This window comes from Podarcis vaucheri (assembly GCF_965113315.1).
Source record: "Podarcis vaucheri genome assembly, chromosome: 13".
Taxonomy (NCBI): domain Eukaryota; kingdom Metazoa; phylum Chordata; class Lepidosauria; order Squamata; family Lacertidae; genus Podarcis; species Podarcis vaucheri.
Window position 1 is genome coordinate 41656105 of NC_138751.1, and position 17159 is coordinate 41673263.

Here is a 17159-nt window from a genome sequence, read left to right on the forward strand (position 1 = left end):
AGCAAATTTTCTTCGCTTAGTCATTCCAGGGGCCATAGAAAGGGGAGCAGGTTGATCGGGAAGAAGATTAGGACCCAAATTAATAAAGCTGAAAGAAATGTCTCTCTTCCTCTCCCTGCTCTCCCCCCCCCCCGCCTTTTGCTGGCTCTGTAACTGGAGAATCAGCAATCAGAATAAAGACTCAGGTGTTGAACCAGGGTGGGGGCAGGGAGAGGGAGATATGCTATCTTTCATCATGGAAAGGCCAAGGAATCAGTCTCTGCTTTCTAAAAGAGGATACAAACTTATGCACAGAATTGCTGTTTTGGAAGAAAAAAAATATGGCTGCAGACAGAGAAAATATAGAGTAGAAATCAAGAGGTCTGGCCATGTCTTTCATTCTCACATGCTCCACATTCTGATTCAGAAACACTATCCTCATGCTAAATATTAAAGCTGTCAATCAAATCAATTAAGTGCTTTGCGGCGCAATGCTAACCATGTCTACTCAGAAGTAAATGGCACTGAGTCTAATGAGGCTTAGTCCCAGGTATGTAGGGCATTTGAGTCGCTCAGTGCTTGTACACAGTAGACCCCACAGTAGAGGCATTCCTGCCTTCTAGAATGCCTCTTCCAAGGTGATTGTTATAATACAGTGGTGCCTCGCAAGACGAAACTAATTCGTTCCACGAGCCTTTTCGTCTTGCGATGTTTTTCGTCTTGCGAAGAACGGTCCGTCGCAACTGCGCCTCTTCAAGCGGCTTTAAGAAAAAAGCGCAAGACGTTTTCGTCTTGCGAAGCAAGCCCATAGGGAAATTCGTCTAGCGAAGCAACGCAAAACCAAAAAACCCTTTCGTCTAGTGAGTTTTTCGTCTTGCGAGGCATTCGTCTTGCGGGGCACCACTGTACCTGCTTTATTTATGTATTTATTTGTAAATAAATAAATAAATCTGCTTCCAGATTAATCAGGATGCACCTCTCTAACTAAATAAAATACTGTTCAACTATAATCCTGTACATGCTTACTGGGAAGTAAGATTCATTGTCTGCAGTGGGACATAATTCCAAGTAAGAATGCTCAGGAAGGACAGTGTTCCGTAGAGTTAATAACCTAATCTAACCAATCAGTTGAACATGCTTCTGCGAACGGATCTGCTGTACCCAGGGCTTCAAAGAGTTCTGTACAGCACAACTGGGAAAAGGGAGCATCAGAGAGGGCACAAAATGCTAAGGGAATTCTTAACAGCTTGAAATCTTAAGTGCTGGGAAGTGCAAAACCTACTGAACAAAAATGCAGTGTTTGATAGGAAACACACACACACACACACACACACACACACTTTTCCTTTTTCCTTAGCTGTTTAAAAAGTCAAGGAAAGGAAAGTAATATCTTCTTAGATTTAAAATACATATGAGCATAAGCAAAGAAGGCTCTGCTCTCAGATTGGGGTGGGGGGCTTTCTTTTTAAATAGAAGCATTGACTTCTCTGTTATCAGATGAAAGCCACTGGTCCATCCAGTGTCCCCTTCCCCTAATCAGGCAGCCGCCCAACCAGCTAACGGATGTGGATGCAGAGCAGGTTGCTGAAAGGCAAACATTCCTTGGCTATGAATGAATTACCTGTGCTGTTAAGACAGAGGCAACCTGCAAGAAGTCAGGCACGACCAGTCTCTAGCTCAGTGAGAACATCTATATTTTGCTTTCTATTATTAATTGGCACGATGGACTCCCCCCCCCCCACTACAGTTGTAAAACTAGCATATCAAGGCTACGATTTATCACCAGCTTCTGCTGTTGTGAATGGTCCCTGTGGTTAACTTGTATACATTTGTAAAAATGTCACAGACCTACTGTGTCTCTTCTTTTTCTTTTGATGCTACTGTTTCAGAACTCACACTCTCCATACACAGTCATACCTTGGAAGTCGAATGGAATCCGTTCCGGAAGTCTGTTCAACTTCCAAAACGTTCAGAAACCAAAGCCTGGCTTCTGATTGGTTTGCGGGGTTCGGGTGCCATAACGTTTGAGAATTAAGCTGTTTGAAAACCAAGGTACGACCTGTATGTATTCTTATTTATTATAAAGGTAAAGGTAAAGAGAACCCTGACCATTAGATCCAGTTGTGGCCAACTCTGGGGTTGCGGCGCTCATCTCACTTTATTGGCTGAGGGAGCCAGCGTACAGCTTCCAGGTCATGTGGCCAGCATGGCTAAGCTGCTTCTGGCGAACCAGAGCAGCGCACGGAAACACTGTTTACCTTCCCGCTGGAGCCGCACCTATTTATCTACTTGCACTTTCACGTGATTTTGAACTGCTAGGTTGGCAGGAGCAATGGGAGCTCACCCCGTCGTGGGGATTCGAACCGCTGACCTTCTGATCAGCAAGTCCTAGGCTCTGTGGTTTAACCCACAGCGCCACCCGCGTCCCTTATTTATTATTACTATTTATTAAATTTGCATCCTGCCCTTCATCCGCAGGTCTCAGCATAAAAGTACAAGGCAAAAAGCACAAAATAAATAGTCATAATAAGAACAGAAAAAAACCAATAACGCCCCCTCCACACACATCCCCCCCACACCCACAGAATCATAGAGCTGGAAGGGACCGCAAGGGTCATCTAGTCCAACCCCCTGCAATGCAGGAATCTCAACTAAAGCATCCATGGCAGATGTCCACCATCTGCTTAAAAACCTCCAAGGAAAAAGAGTTCACAACCTCCCACCATTGAACAGTTATAATATAATATATTGTAATATTAATATTATATATAATAGTATCATATTAATATTATATTAATACACACACACACTTATGTATATATCTGCCAAACTGAGAATAACACCCTGTGTATCTGATGAAGCAGACTCCAGCCCACAAAAGTTTGTTTGACAATAAATCGTTCTTTGGTTGCTTCCATAGTATGGCTCTTTATTGCTTTCCCACAAGTCTCTGGAAGCAGAATTGAAACGGAGGGTTCCACACAAGCGCTTAATAGTGGTCACATTCCAGCAATGCTTTTCCCTGTGGCTAGAACCCTTCTTGGTTCACCCACAAGTTTGATTCAGCATCCCTGCAACAATAATCAGAAGTTCTATCCTCGTAGGTATAGCCCATTTTATTGCTTCCAGATGAACACGGCTGGCGGATTTGTGATGACCATCTGCTCACTTGCCCCTTGAATAGTGTCCAGGTTTTGCCCTTTAAATTGGTAATTTTCTGTTCCTGCAGTTGAGGGTGGGGAGAGACTTTCCTGGTTTCCTCAAATTCTTTTATTTCCGTCACTTATAACGAAATAGTACGATTGCTATTTATAAACGAACAAACAATGAGGAAACTGCCCTCTGTGGCAGCAGAAACTGACATTTTTGCCCTAATGTCAGTTTCAGCTGCTGACAGCTCAGTCAGCAGAGGAGAGTTTTCCAAACTGTATGTCACGACATGTTAATGTGCTGGCTGCAGCAGGTAGGTGTGTTGCAAGAATGCTCCTCCTGGGGCTGGAAAGGGGTTAGTTTAACCTCCGGTTTGCTAGTAAAACTGAATTACTGGGTCGCGAAATGATTGCATGTCTAAAAAGCGTGTCACGGTGGTGCTGTGGGTTAAACCACAGAGCCTAGGACTTGCCGATCAGAAGGTCGGCGGTGCGAATCCCCGCGACGGGGTGAGCTCCCGTTGCTCGGTCCCAGCTCCTGCCAACCTAGCAGTTTGAAAGCACGTCAAAGTGCAAGTAGATAAATAGGTACCGCTCCAGTGGGAAAGTAAACGGTGTTTCCGTGCACTGCTCTGGTTTGCCAGAAGCGGCTTAGTCATGCTGGCCACATGACCCGGAAGCTGTATGCCGGCTCCCTCAGCCAATAAAGCGAGATGAGCACCGCAACCCCAGAGTCGGCCACGACTGACCTAATGGTCAGGGGTCCCTTTACCTAACATGAAAAGTTTGGAAAGCTCTGCAGTAGAGCATGAGACTCTTAATCTCAGGGTTGTGGGTTCGAGCCCCATCTTGGGCAAAGAAATCCTGCACTGCAGGGGGTTGGACTAGATGACCCACGGTCCCTTCCAACTTTGCAATTATATGATTTTATGAATAAAACCCCTAATTTCCCCAGCAGTGCTCACCTGGAACCAGCTGTGTTTGTCAAGAAGGAGAAACAGGCTGAATCAAGAAGTGTTCAATAGCCACAATAGTGCTGTCCTTTCCACACTAGACGGCTGGTGTCACAATTTTGTTTTATTATGTACAACACAACTGTTAAGTAATCATGAACGTGGGGTGGCTGGGCGGGAAGCAGGAGGAGAACTCCGGACTGCAACAAAAAATACTGGACTGCAACAGCTTGACAATGTTGTCTGGATGCTCTGTAAAAAGTGAGTTAACAAAGGACAGTCGTTTCAGAGAAAAGGGCTGGTGTGGAAGCAACTGAACAGCCACAGTGCTCTTGGCTGTTTTTGTTGCAACAAGCATAACTACTCCTTAGGGATTTGCTCTATATTCAAAACACTGTTAATGGTAATAGGCACACCCCAATTATAAAGTAAGATGGACATTTCTGCCCTCTTATTTTTTAAGACTCCTTCCCTCACCATATAATTTGCTATCATGCTGATCAAATTTGTTGAACTTATCCCCTTCCTAAATGCATTTCCTAGTATTTTTGTGTGCATTTCTTGGGAAGAAAGCAGGGAGCTTGCCTGTTCCTCAACTCCACGTGTGTGCCATTAATATGGAGGCAGTGTCCTTCCACCCCAAAGGCCGTGAGATGAGCTCTGGCTGCATTTCACACAGTGACAACGCTATACAAATGATAAAATAGTAATAAGCATCCATAAACAGAACTCCACTCAGGTATGTGCAAGCGTAGAGGCAACTAGAGCCTTTCAGGGTAACACTGGTGCAGAGAGCAAGTAATAATTTAATCCAGGTTAACAGCTACAAAACCTGATCCGTACACAAACAAGCTCAAGGCCCTCTCCTCTATAAGAAACCAAGTTGAGATGCCGCCTTCATATCCACACAGCAAGACAAACGGCTCTGATCTAAGTGTGTGTAATTAGCACTCATTATAATCACACTAGCCCTTAACAGGTATCAAGGGTCAGTTAAGCAAGGGGCTTTTTAATCCATCGCATTTCAATGGTATCTGCTCTGCTGAACAGGTTGGCATGGAAACCGCTCGGGATGATAACCGATTTCCATTCCATTAGCTAGGCAAGGAGTAGGCTGCTCCCCCAAAGCACTTCTCTATGGTCTGTAGATTCTTAATAGATTCCTAAGCAAACTGATGACAGTGTTCTTTCCCCCCCCCCCTTCAAAGAGAGGGATCTAGTCCTCATGATCCTAGGGGGAAATGAATGTGTGGGTGTGAAAGAGAACTGTTCTCCCTAACAAAAAGCAGTTTTTGTTATGTTCTTTATTAAGTGGAATACATCCGCTATCTATAAGGAAATCAGCCCTGAGTGCTCACTGGAAGGACAGATCCTGAAGCTGAGGCTCCAATACTTTGGCCACCTCATGAGAAGAGAAGACTCCCTGGAAAAGACCCTGATGTTGGGAAAGATGGAGGGCCCAAGGAGAAGGGGACGACAGAGGGCGAGATGGTTGGACAGTGTTCTCGAAGCTACTAGCATGAGTTTGATCAAACTGCGGGAGGCAGTGGAGGACAGAAGTGCCTGGCGTGCTCTGGTCCATGGGGTCACGAAGAGTCGGACACGACTAAACGACTAAACAACAACAACAACAACAACAACAACAACAACAACATCTATAATCTGTGGTTTTTAAAAAAATTCCACACTGAAATCTGGTACCTCGGCTGCGTCCAATTGGTTTTCTTCCGTCCTTTCCTCTGGACCATCATGGACTGCTACAGTTAAAGGCAGGATGCCAGGCAATGTGGAGTTTTGCCCAAAACAAGATTTCCCCTCTTAAGCATGTACACAAGATTTCCCCTCTTAAGCATGTACACATCTGAAGCAGCTACACACCAATTCCTTAGCATGTATGCTCACGACAAACTGGCAGATCATGGCTTGCCTGGCAGCTTCTGACTGTTTTTGAAGCCAGGCGCTATTCTCCTATTTTTAGATGTTGCTGTCTGCGTGTCACAGAGAGCTCACCTGTGTTTGATGGCCTGACCTACAGAGATGGGGGAATGAGTTAACCGAAACACCTTAAGGGACCACGCTATCAATTCCACAAGGGTGATCTGTTTTGTTTTCATCTACCACTTGCATCTCTGTGCTTTCTAACAAGACATCCCCAGTTCTGGAAGTATTCTCCCCTACTTCAATCTGTTTGGCTCCCCTGCGTCAGTCCCTTTTCAGGATCAAGTAGTATGCACTCGTTATGCTAAAACAAATAAATTGCAAGGCAAGAAAAGTGAATTCTGCAACCCATATAAATTAAGCAACGTTATCATATTTACATGGTATTTGCACAATTTATTCCGGGTTGCTAATCAAGAGTAGATGTCTGTGCAAAGGACAGAGGCGCCACTCCAAACTAATGGAAATCTTACTCCAGAGCTTTCCAAAGTTTCATGTTGGTTTCACACTTTTTAGACATGCATCATTTCGCGACACGGTAATTCAGTTTTACTAGCAAACCAGAGGTGAAACTAACCCTGTTCCAGCACCGGGAGGGTCTCAGGGAGCACTCGCATGATCACAACTCCACAATGAAGCCGACACATTAAAGTGTTGCAACACACAGTTTTGGAAAGCTCTGTTTTACTCAAGTCAGCTCTTTGGCTGAAATTTCAGCAGCCACGACCCCATTTTCTTTGCAGCCTGAATTTTTTACTTAAAAGTAAATAACTAAGGTGGGATTCTCAGGAAGCTGAATTCCATACCCTCCATCACTTTCTGCAAGTTTATTTGTTTTGTTTTGTGGAATGAGAGCATATTCCCAATCCTCTCCATACTCACTCTTTCCGGAGTCCTTCCAGAGTGTGTCTAATGGACTTATTTGCTCCTTTGGTTATCTCATGAAGGATACTTTATGCCACAATATTCTGAAATAAAGTGACACTCATGTGTAAGGTTTCCCTGTCCACTAGCATTCCCTCTCCAGATGTTACACACGAGCTTTTCTTTCCTTACGTCCGTTCTGAGGAGTTGTATCCAATCACCACCCATCCATCATTTACCCTTCACAAATCACTTAAGGTTTAAAAGGTGATGAATAGCTGCTTGAAGGCTGACATTCTAACCACAGTTTTCCAGCACATATGCAGAAAGAAAGAAACTATTTATAGGAAGGATTCACATTATCTCTCAAGTCTCCCCAACACCATCCCTGCTAGAAAGCTGCTGTAGCATGGTGGCTCAGAAACTGAACCATGAACCAAAATGTTCCCGATTCAAACCTCACCCCTGCCACGAACATATCTGATTGCCATAGACAAGCCATTCTCTCTTAGCTGCAGTGCTCTATCCCAATATACAATATCCTCCAGACATTGCTAGCTTACAACTACCATCATTCCTAGCCAAAATAGCTGGGGCTGATGGCATGGGATAACCAGCCTCATAAAACCAACATGCTTAATTCTAATTAATGCATGAAGGGGTTAATGCCATAGAGTACCGTATTTTTTGCTCTATAAGACTCACTTTTTCCCTCCTAAAAAGTAAGGGGAAATGTGTGTGCATCTTATGGAGCGAATGCAGGCTGCACAGCTATCCCAGAAGACAGAACAGCAAGAGGGATTGCTGCTTTCACTGCACAACGATCCCTCCTGCTGTTCTGGCTTCTGAGATTCAGAATATTTTTTTTCTTGTTTTCCTCCTCCAAAAACTAGGTGCGTCTTGTGGTCTGGTACGTCTTATAGAGTGAAAAATACGGTAAGCTGCCCTGCCAGGCTTAGCTAGGTCACTCCCAGTTTAACTACGCACTCTGTGGAAAATTTCTTCGTCTGTCCTGAATCTTTCAACATTCATATTCACAGATGGCCCCGGGTTCTAGTACAAGAGAGAGGGGGAAACACTTCTCCTTATTTGTTTTCTCCAAGCCATATATAACCTTATACACACAGTTATCATGGGCCATTATTACTTGCATTTCTTCTAAAGAAAAAGCCCCAGATGTTGTAACCTTCCGAAACAGTAGAGTTGCTGCAGCCCTTTGATTACTTGGGTTGCCTTTTTCTGAAGCTTTTCCAGCTCCACGATATCCTTTTTTTGAGGCATAGAGACCAGAGCTACCCAAAGTATTCCAAGAATGGTCTCACCATGGATTTGTATAATGGCATTGTGATATTGGCAGTTTTAATTTCAATCCCTTTCCTAATGACCCCTAACATTGAATTCACCTTTGTCACAGCTGCTGCACGTTGGCTCAATATCTTCATCAAGCTTTCTACTATGACGTTCCCGGTCAGTCACTGCCAGTTCAGAAATGAGCATTTTTGCCCCAATATATCACTGTACTCTTGTTTACACTGAATTGCATTTGTCATTTTACTGCCCATTCAACCAGTCTGGAGCTCCTCACAATCCCTTTCTGTATTAACCATCTTTGTTCAAGATGGTACTAAAAGCAAACTTTGCTACTTCATTGTTTATCTGTGAGTCCAGGTAATTTATGAACTAGTTAAAAAGCACAGATCCCAGTACGGTCCTTGGGAGACTCTACTTTCTGCATTCCTCAATTGGGAGAACTGTCCATTTATTGCTAGGGCTATCCAGATGTCCTTTTTATTGTAGGTTTCTGATTATTTGTGCTCATGATAGTATTAGGGTGATTATAAGCTTTCAGTACTATTTCCAGTCAGTCCATGTCCCATAATGGCCTGCTGAATTCCTATAACTTTTAATATCACAGATGTTCTAAGGGGGTGGGGAGGTTGTCCTGCTTTTGTTGCACTATAGAGCATATATCATACTCCAGACAGCAATAATATGATAGCATCGGGGAAGCGCCATGGAACAACTAATGAAGTAGAATGATGGGTGGAGAGTCAAGTATAAATCTACCAGAAGCACACAATTATTGATGCATATTATAATGATTGCATCAATGGCATTTTGTAGAATGTACTCTTTAAAAAGCAGAGATATCACCTTGCCAACAAAGGTCCGTATAGTTAAAGCTATGGTCTTCCCAGTAGTGATGTATGGAAGTGAGAGCTGGACCATAAAGAAGGCTGATCGCCGAAGAATTGATGCTTTTGAATTATGGTGCTGGAGGAGACTCTTGAGAGTCCCATGGACTGCAAGAAGATCAAACCTATCCATTCTGAAGGAAATCAGCCCTGAGTGCTCACTGGAAGGACAGATCGTGAAGCTGAGGCTCCAATACTTTGGCCACCTCATGAGAAGAGAAGACTCCCTGGAAAAGACCCTGATGTTGGGAAAGATGGAGGGCACAAGGAGAAGGGGACGACAGAGGACGAGATGGTTGGACAGTGTTCTCGAAGCTACCAGCATGAGTTTGACCAAACGGCGGGAGGCAGTGGAAGACAGGAGTGCCTGGCATGCTCTGGTCCATGGGGTCACGAAGAGTCGGACACGACTAAACGACTAAACAAAAACAACATCTCTTTAAAAAAAAACCCCACTCTGGAGGGGCCCCCACTCTCTGCTTCCTGTTCTATAACCAGTCGCCATCTACAGTATAAGGCGATCTGTCCCATGACTGCTAAGTTTATAAGGCCTTTGGTGAGGATTTTATTCAAAGGTTGTTGAAAGTCTAAGTCACCTCTATCTATATGCTTGTTGGCACTCTCAAAGCCTTCCACTACATTAGTGAGTCAGGACGTACCCTTCCAAAAGCCATGCTGGTTCTGCTTCAGAAAAACTTGTTCTTCTACAATTAGGGTAATTCTATCTTTAATAACGCTTTCCACCAGTTTTCCTGGAACAGACATTGAGCTCTGTAATTTCCCAGATCCCACCCCTCAAAGGGTGCCACATCGGTTAATTTCCAGCCCTTGTGTATGAAGGCTGAGCAGGGACAAGTTTCATACTTTGTTAGAAGATCAGCAATTTCACATTTGAGTTCGTTAAGAACTCTTGGGTGAATGCCATCTGGACCCAGGGATCTGAGAGTTTTTAATCTGTCTGTAAGGTATAGAACTTTGACTGCATATATACCATACTTTTAAAGCACACACCCACACACACCCAAGAATCCTGAGAACTGTAGTTTGTTAAAGGTGCTAGGAATTGTAGCTCTGTGCGGAGTAAAGCACAGTTCCCGGGAATCCTGGGGTGGAATGAGGGAATTTTTTTTAAAATATATAGAGTGCATGCAACCTTAGCCTCTTGCCACCACTACTGCCTTGGTTCCTCAGACTATCTTCCTGAGAAACTTAGGTCAGGAACAGGGATCTGCCCTCTATCTTCCAATATAAAGATAGATGCAAATAATTTATTTAGCTGTTCTGCAATCTCATTTTCCTCCTTTAGTGCACTTTCTATGCATTGGTGTCCAAAGGTCCAATCACCTCCCTGGATGGTATTTAAATAATATTTTGCTGGTGGTTTTAATGGTTTTAATGACGTGCTCCTCAATTTCTTTGTGTGTGCGCGTCTCTTATTGTCTGCTTGCACAAAATAATTGTGAAAAAGCCACTCCTCTTATCCATTTTTTCCACCTCTTCCCCATAGCCCCCTCTTCACTTTCTATCAAGGTCTACCATCCCCTTCATTTTTTACAGCCTGAGAAAAAGTGACAAGAAGAGAGCAGGGCTTGAGCAGATCACCAGATTGTATATTGCACATGACTTCCAATCTGGGCATATAAAACAGCTCAGTCTTTGAGGCTGAATGAGAAACGACAGCTTTGTACTTTACCCATAAGTCTCCGCTGCTCAGGGTTAGCCAATGGCTATGGCAATTTCTATCTTTAAAGATCTCTCCAAATATCCACTTGGATTGTGCACTGAGGTGGAGGGGGGAATAAAAGCCCAGATCGTTCTACTTCACCCTGATCAGCCTGGGCCTACCATGTGTTAGCAAGGTAGAGACAAACTGAAAACACATTTTCATCTGAACATCTGGCACTGCAAAAATCTTTATCCTATCAACTGTTCCAGAAGGTGAACAGGGGAGGGGCAGAAACTGAGACCCCAAGGAAGTCAGAATTTGGGTCTATTCCTTCAGCACTTTCCTTTAGGCATGTCTACTACTCTTTGGCCCACAAAATCCTCACGCTGGCACAGCATGAATAAAATATACTCACTTCATAAACTGGGAGGATTATTTAATCCTACTGTGAACATAAATGCCCTTGTTAATGGATGAACAATTTGTAAAAATAAGAAAACGGTAACACTCAAGAGCCTCTGATGACCCAAATATACCTGAGGAAACTTAACTCTGGGGAATGACAGCAATAAACCCTATCTGAAATTAAACTATTCAAAGCTAGGAGTTCTGTTTTTCTAACCTGGTTGTGTAAGCCATTTGGGGATGGCCATGTTCTATTGCAGCTTTCGTTACTGTTAATGCTATCAATGCATCCAAGGAGCTTACAAGCTAAATTATATTTTATATTCATAAAATATAACAAGTTATTCCCTATGGGTAAACAGAAACCAAAAACTAGTCATGGATATGAAGTACAGTATATAAGGAAAGGCAATGATATATACTGTGGGGTTCACCCACCCTGAATATTTTGAAGCACAACAGTGGAGGTCTAAGAACATGTTAGAGGTTACAGAATCATAGAATTGTAGATGTGGTAGGGACCCCAAGGGTCATCTAGTCCAACCCCCTGCAATGCAGGAATGTCCAATGTCCTAACAGTGCAATGTCCCATACTTTTGCTAGCCACTCCTCTTGGGAAGGAGTTTATTTGGACTTGTGTGGCTGCTGCCAATCTCCTTCGTGTGCATGCTCATGCATCTCCCTGTTATGTTTTGTGGATGAAGCATATGACATCATCACATTGGTAAACTCATATCCCTTACATCCAGGGGTAGATACACTAATAAAAAATAATAATAATAAATTTTTATTTATACCCCGCCCTTCCCAGTTCAAAAACCGGGCTCAGGGCGGCTAACAACAAATTTAAAACACTTACGGTAATTGTAAAAGCAGCATAAAATATAGTATAAAAACATGAATAACAATAAAATTCAAAGTTCAGAAATCAATTTAGGGGAAATCCATCTAATAAGCATTAGATAATCACCAGGGCTAGCTGGCTGAATTAGTCCTACTTGGGCCAGCGAGGAGGTCAGGTGAGAATTAGCTGTGGGGTCTCAGAGCGGGTAATCTTCATAAAAGGGGAAGGGGAGGGAAGAGAAGGGAAATAAAAGACCAGGCTGAATTCAGATTAAAGGCCAGGCGGAATAGCTCTGTCTTACAGGCCCGACGGAAGGAGGTTAAATCCTGAAGGGCATTCCACCAAGTCGGAGCCATCACTGAAAAGGCCCTGGTGGAGGATAGTCTGACTTCCTTAGGGCCCAGGACCTCTAAACTATGGTTATTCATGGACCTTAAGGTCCTCTGCGGGGCATACTAGGAGAGACAGTCCCGCAAATATGAGGACCCTAAGCCACAAGCCACATAGTACTGTCACATTACACATTCATTTAACATTACCAAGCATCCATGTGTGTGAGAGAGAGAGGGGTGGGTGGGGGAGAAGCACATTCCATTCTGACATTAACCTAAACACTTACAAAAAAATAATAATACAAATGTCGTAATATGTTAAATGCAATACAAAACACACTCATTCTCCAGATGTCATCATGTTATCGGGAAACTCCTACTGCCAATTCAGATAGAAAGATGCTTGCTTGATAGGAGAGGACACGTTGAGATTCTGCGAAAGTGAACACTGGCAAAGTAGTCCTCCTTCTGGTCATGCAGGAGGAGGACAAGGGGCGGGGTGGTGGGCCTGAGTCTTTGCTCGGGCTTGTGCACATGGTGCTAAACCACAGTTTAATGTTGCATGTGAATGCAGCAATATCATAGGAATGGGTGAAATCTCCTGAGACAGGGTTCTCTGATTACAAGGTATTAATGGACAAACAACAGGGAATGGTGATCTGCCAGGTCCTGTTTGTGACTACCCAAGTGTCAGTGGGTCACCGCAGAGACAGAGAAGAGAACCCGACGGATCTCAGTTCAGTGGCGTAGCGTGGGGGGTGCAGGGGGGGGCCAGCCGCACTGGGCGCAACATCTGGGGGTTAGGGTTAGGGGGTGCAAATTCACGGGTTAGGGGGCGCAAATCCACTGGTTAGGGGGCACAAATTACTTGCCTTGCCCCGGGTGCTGACAACCCACGCTACGCCACTGTCTCAGTTTGACTCAGCAATGCAATTCTTACATTTCTCAGCACACACAAAAACCAAAAGAATCACACCCCTATGACACAAAGATTTCACACACATCACCTACTTCAATTTATCCGTGATCCTCCCACCCCAAAATCCCTCCAATGCATATATTCATTTGCCCCCCAGAGATTCTGTGCTAGTCAGCTGCACCACACAGATATTTGAGGATAAATCTGCTTGCAGTTGAATGGATCAGCTGCTTCCCACGGCGTTTGCCCTTCTCCAAGTTTCAGAGGCTGTTCACTTGCTTGTCAAGCATGCAGCAAAGTCTGATGGCATCTGAGTCTGTTAGCATGTTAAATACAGTTCTAAACTGCTGTAGCATTTTAAAAGAAACAATGAGCTTAACTACACTCCAAAAATTCCTTTTCGCATGGAATCTTTTCCTACATTACACAAGCCCTAGCAAAGTACTTGCTAGAAAGTGAATACCACCATTCAGTGTGTTTTTTCGGGGTGAGGGGGTGAGGGGGGACGCATACCCCTAAACATTTTGTGAATCTAAGTTTGGCCTCACTGAAGGGCAGTATTTCAAATGAATAGGAAAATGAGAGTACCCCTAAACATTTGCAGAAAATAAAAGAACTGCCACCATTCCAGAATTTTGGACCCAAATTTTTAAGCTAAAGTGAGGGCTCTTCTCAATTCCTTGCTGATCCTAATTTGGGAGCAGAGCTGGAATACTAAAAGAAGGGTTAAACATATTGAAGATTGATTTAAAATACAGTGGTACCTCGGGTTACATACGCTTCAGGTTACATACGCTTCAGGTTACACACTCCGCTAACCCAGAAATAGTGCTTCAGGTTAAGAACTTTGCTTCAGGATAAGAACAGAAATCGGGCTCCGGTGGCGCGGCAGCAGCAGCAGCAGGAGGCCCCATTAGCTAAAGTGGTGCTTCAGGTTAAGAACATTTTCAGGTTAAGAACGGACCTCCGGAACGAATTAAGTACTTAACCCGAGGTACCACTGTACTGCAATAGGTTGGTTTCATTTTTGTCTTAATTTAATTTTTGTTGATTTTTGTTACTGCTTTAAATTACCAATTGTTTCATACATTGAAATTAAAAACAACAACAGTAATTATCCCTTCACATACAGAAGCATTTATAACATACTGAAATGGTATAATATTGTTTGCGGCCCACTGGATATCTTTTCCCTCCAGGGAAGGGGGAGAAACAGATGCCCACAATTCCACTTGCCATCATGCCACAGAGAACCCTTTGGCAAGAAGCCCCAGCATCAGCCCCTCTTTGCACTGCAGTTTAGAAAAGAGAAGAAGCAACTCCAAACAGGCAGTGTCTTGTTCTTTGCAGAGATTTGCAAAAGATTAAGAAAGAGCCAACAAAGGTCCGTATAGTTAAAGCTATGGTTTTCCCAGTAGTGATGTATGGAAGTGAGAGCTGGACCATAAAGAAGGCTGATCGCCAAAGAATTGATGCTTTTGAATTATGGTGCTGGAGGAGACTCTTGAGAGTCCCATGGACGGCAAGAAGATCAAACCGCTCCATTCTGAAGGAAATCAGCCCTGAGTGCTCACTGGAAGGACAGATCCTGAAGCTGAGGCTCCAATACTTTGGCCACCTCATGAGAAGAGAAGACTCCCTGGAAAAGACCCTGATGCTGGGAAAGATGGAGGGCACAAGGAGAAGGGGACGACAGAGGACAAGATGGTTGGACAGTGTTCTTGAAGCTACAAACATGAGCCTGACCAAACTGCGGGAGGCTGTGGAAGACAGGAGTGCCTGGCGTGCTCTGGTCCACGGGGTCACGAAGAGTCAGACACGACTAAACGACTAAACAACAACAAGAAGAAGAAAGAGTAGAAGAAGCACCTGCAGTTTCTAAACTTCGCTGCACCTCCATGCAAACTGGACAAGACTCTTCCTCATCCTCAAGTTCTTTGATAAGCGAAGGGGCAGAAGCGGTGGTTATTAAACAGGACAAGAAAAATCTGGAGAGATTCCTACTATATCTGACAGTGGGCTTGGGAGGAAGGTAGAGCTTCCTCAAACTCAGAGCTTTCCAAACTGTGTGTCAGCTGCGGTGTGCAAGTGTGTTGTGCGAATGCTCCCCGCACTCCTCCTGGTACTGGAAAGGGGTTAGTTCAACCTCCAGCTTGCTAGTAAAATTGAATCACCGTGTCACGAAATGATGCACGTCTAAAAAGTGTGTCACCAATGTGAAATGTTTGGAAAACTCTGCTCTAACTTGTGCAGCAGCTGGTAGAAGGTTAGAAAAAAGCAAGAGTCTGGCTGCAGTGCACCAGGTTGGATAAAGCTGGTTTAGATACCCCAGTGTCAGGATGTGTCTCGCTACCTTCGAACTTAACTGGTATCAGGATACTGAATCAATGAAAAGCTGAGAGGAATTAAATGCAGCCCCAATGAAGAATCTGCAAAAATGTCACTGGACAGTCAGTCATCTGTTGGGCAGCTTGTATGGGATGAGCATCAATGCCTGGTTCTAAAAGTGGACCAGGCTATAATTTGCTGTTGGTTTATGTAGCTGAGTTAAACTCCTTTACATCCAGACCCTTAATGCATATTTAACTTACTTAATGTATTTCACCTCATGTTTTATTTATCATCATGGAAATTAGACGACTGCTACCAATGATGAAAAAGGAAAACAAAAAGTTCAAAGTTGGCGAACAGAACTAAATATTCATTTTTCCTCCTAATGCTTTGGGCACTACACAATTCTCACTTTTGATCCTCTAAACATTGGGGGAAGCAGCAGTCAGGGAAATTGTTTTTGGGTGTATAGATCTACTCCCAAACAAAAAGGAAGAAGAAAGAAAAAGAAAGAGTAGCTCATCGTGTTAGAGCATGGTGCTGATAACACTAAGGTTGCAGGTTCAAACCCTATACGGGACAGCTGCATATTGCAGGGGTTGGACTAGATGACCCCTGGGGTCCCTCCAACTCTACAATTCTATGATTCTATTATCTTTCTTACCTGCTCTAAACTCTGGAACAAACAAGAGAAGCCCCTTCCTTTACCTTGAATGGCCACAAGGACAAACAGGCGCTTGACTAGTAAGCCCAACTGATATCTGGGGACCCCTGGAAAGAAGAGGTGTTGTTTTCTCTTCTAGAAGGGATGGGAACTTGTGTGCTGTTCTTGATAGGATTTTAATCTCATACTGTTGTACTGATCCCCATAGATAGCTTTGGCACCAAGGGCATTGCATTTTAGTTTATTTTTAAGGATATAGTCGCATTGGGGCGCTATATGCAAACAACCAGAACAGCAACAGCAGCAGCAGCAGTAACGACAGCAGGCATCCCCAAACTCAGCCCTCCAGCTGTTTTGGGACTACTACTCTCATCATCCCTAGTTAACAGGACCAGTGGTCAGGGATGATGGGAACTGTAGTCCCAAAACATTTGGCGGGTCAAATTTGGGGATGCCTGAACAACAGCAACAAATATGTCGAAAAAGGAAAGATCCATGCATGTCGAAAAGGATTACAGACGTTGGCTACACACACACCGTATGTTTAAAGCACATTCCCCCCCCATGCGCCCCCAAATCCTGGGAACCACAGTCTACCCTCCACAGAGCTACAATTCCCAGCACCCTTAACAAACTACAGCTCCCAGGACTATTGGGGGCGGGGCGTGCTTTAAATGTAAGGCATGCTTTACGCCAGGCATGCTTTCAGGCTTCTGATGACTGAGATGAAGAGGGATCTCCTTTTGGCAATTTTTCATGGATCCCTCTGAAGGTGAGTGAGAGTGTTCATGAGGTCAGTTGCCCTGGAAGAGCACACACATCCCAAACGCTGAGACAACCAGTCGCATGGGTTCTGTTTTATGGAGCCAAACTGCAGCTTAAAAAGTTGTTGTAGCACAGCATTGCAAGACAGAGAGTAC

At 44.0% G+C, this 17159-nt stretch overlaps 1 protein-coding gene across 6 annotated transcripts in view; it reads right to left on the bottom strand.

Moving 5' to 3' along the window:
- ZNF385C (zinc finger protein 385C) overlaps positions 1-17159 on the bottom strand; it is a 168942-nt gene that overhangs the window by 74836 nt on the left and 76947 nt on the right. The gene's annotated exons all lie outside the window — the stretch shown is intronic.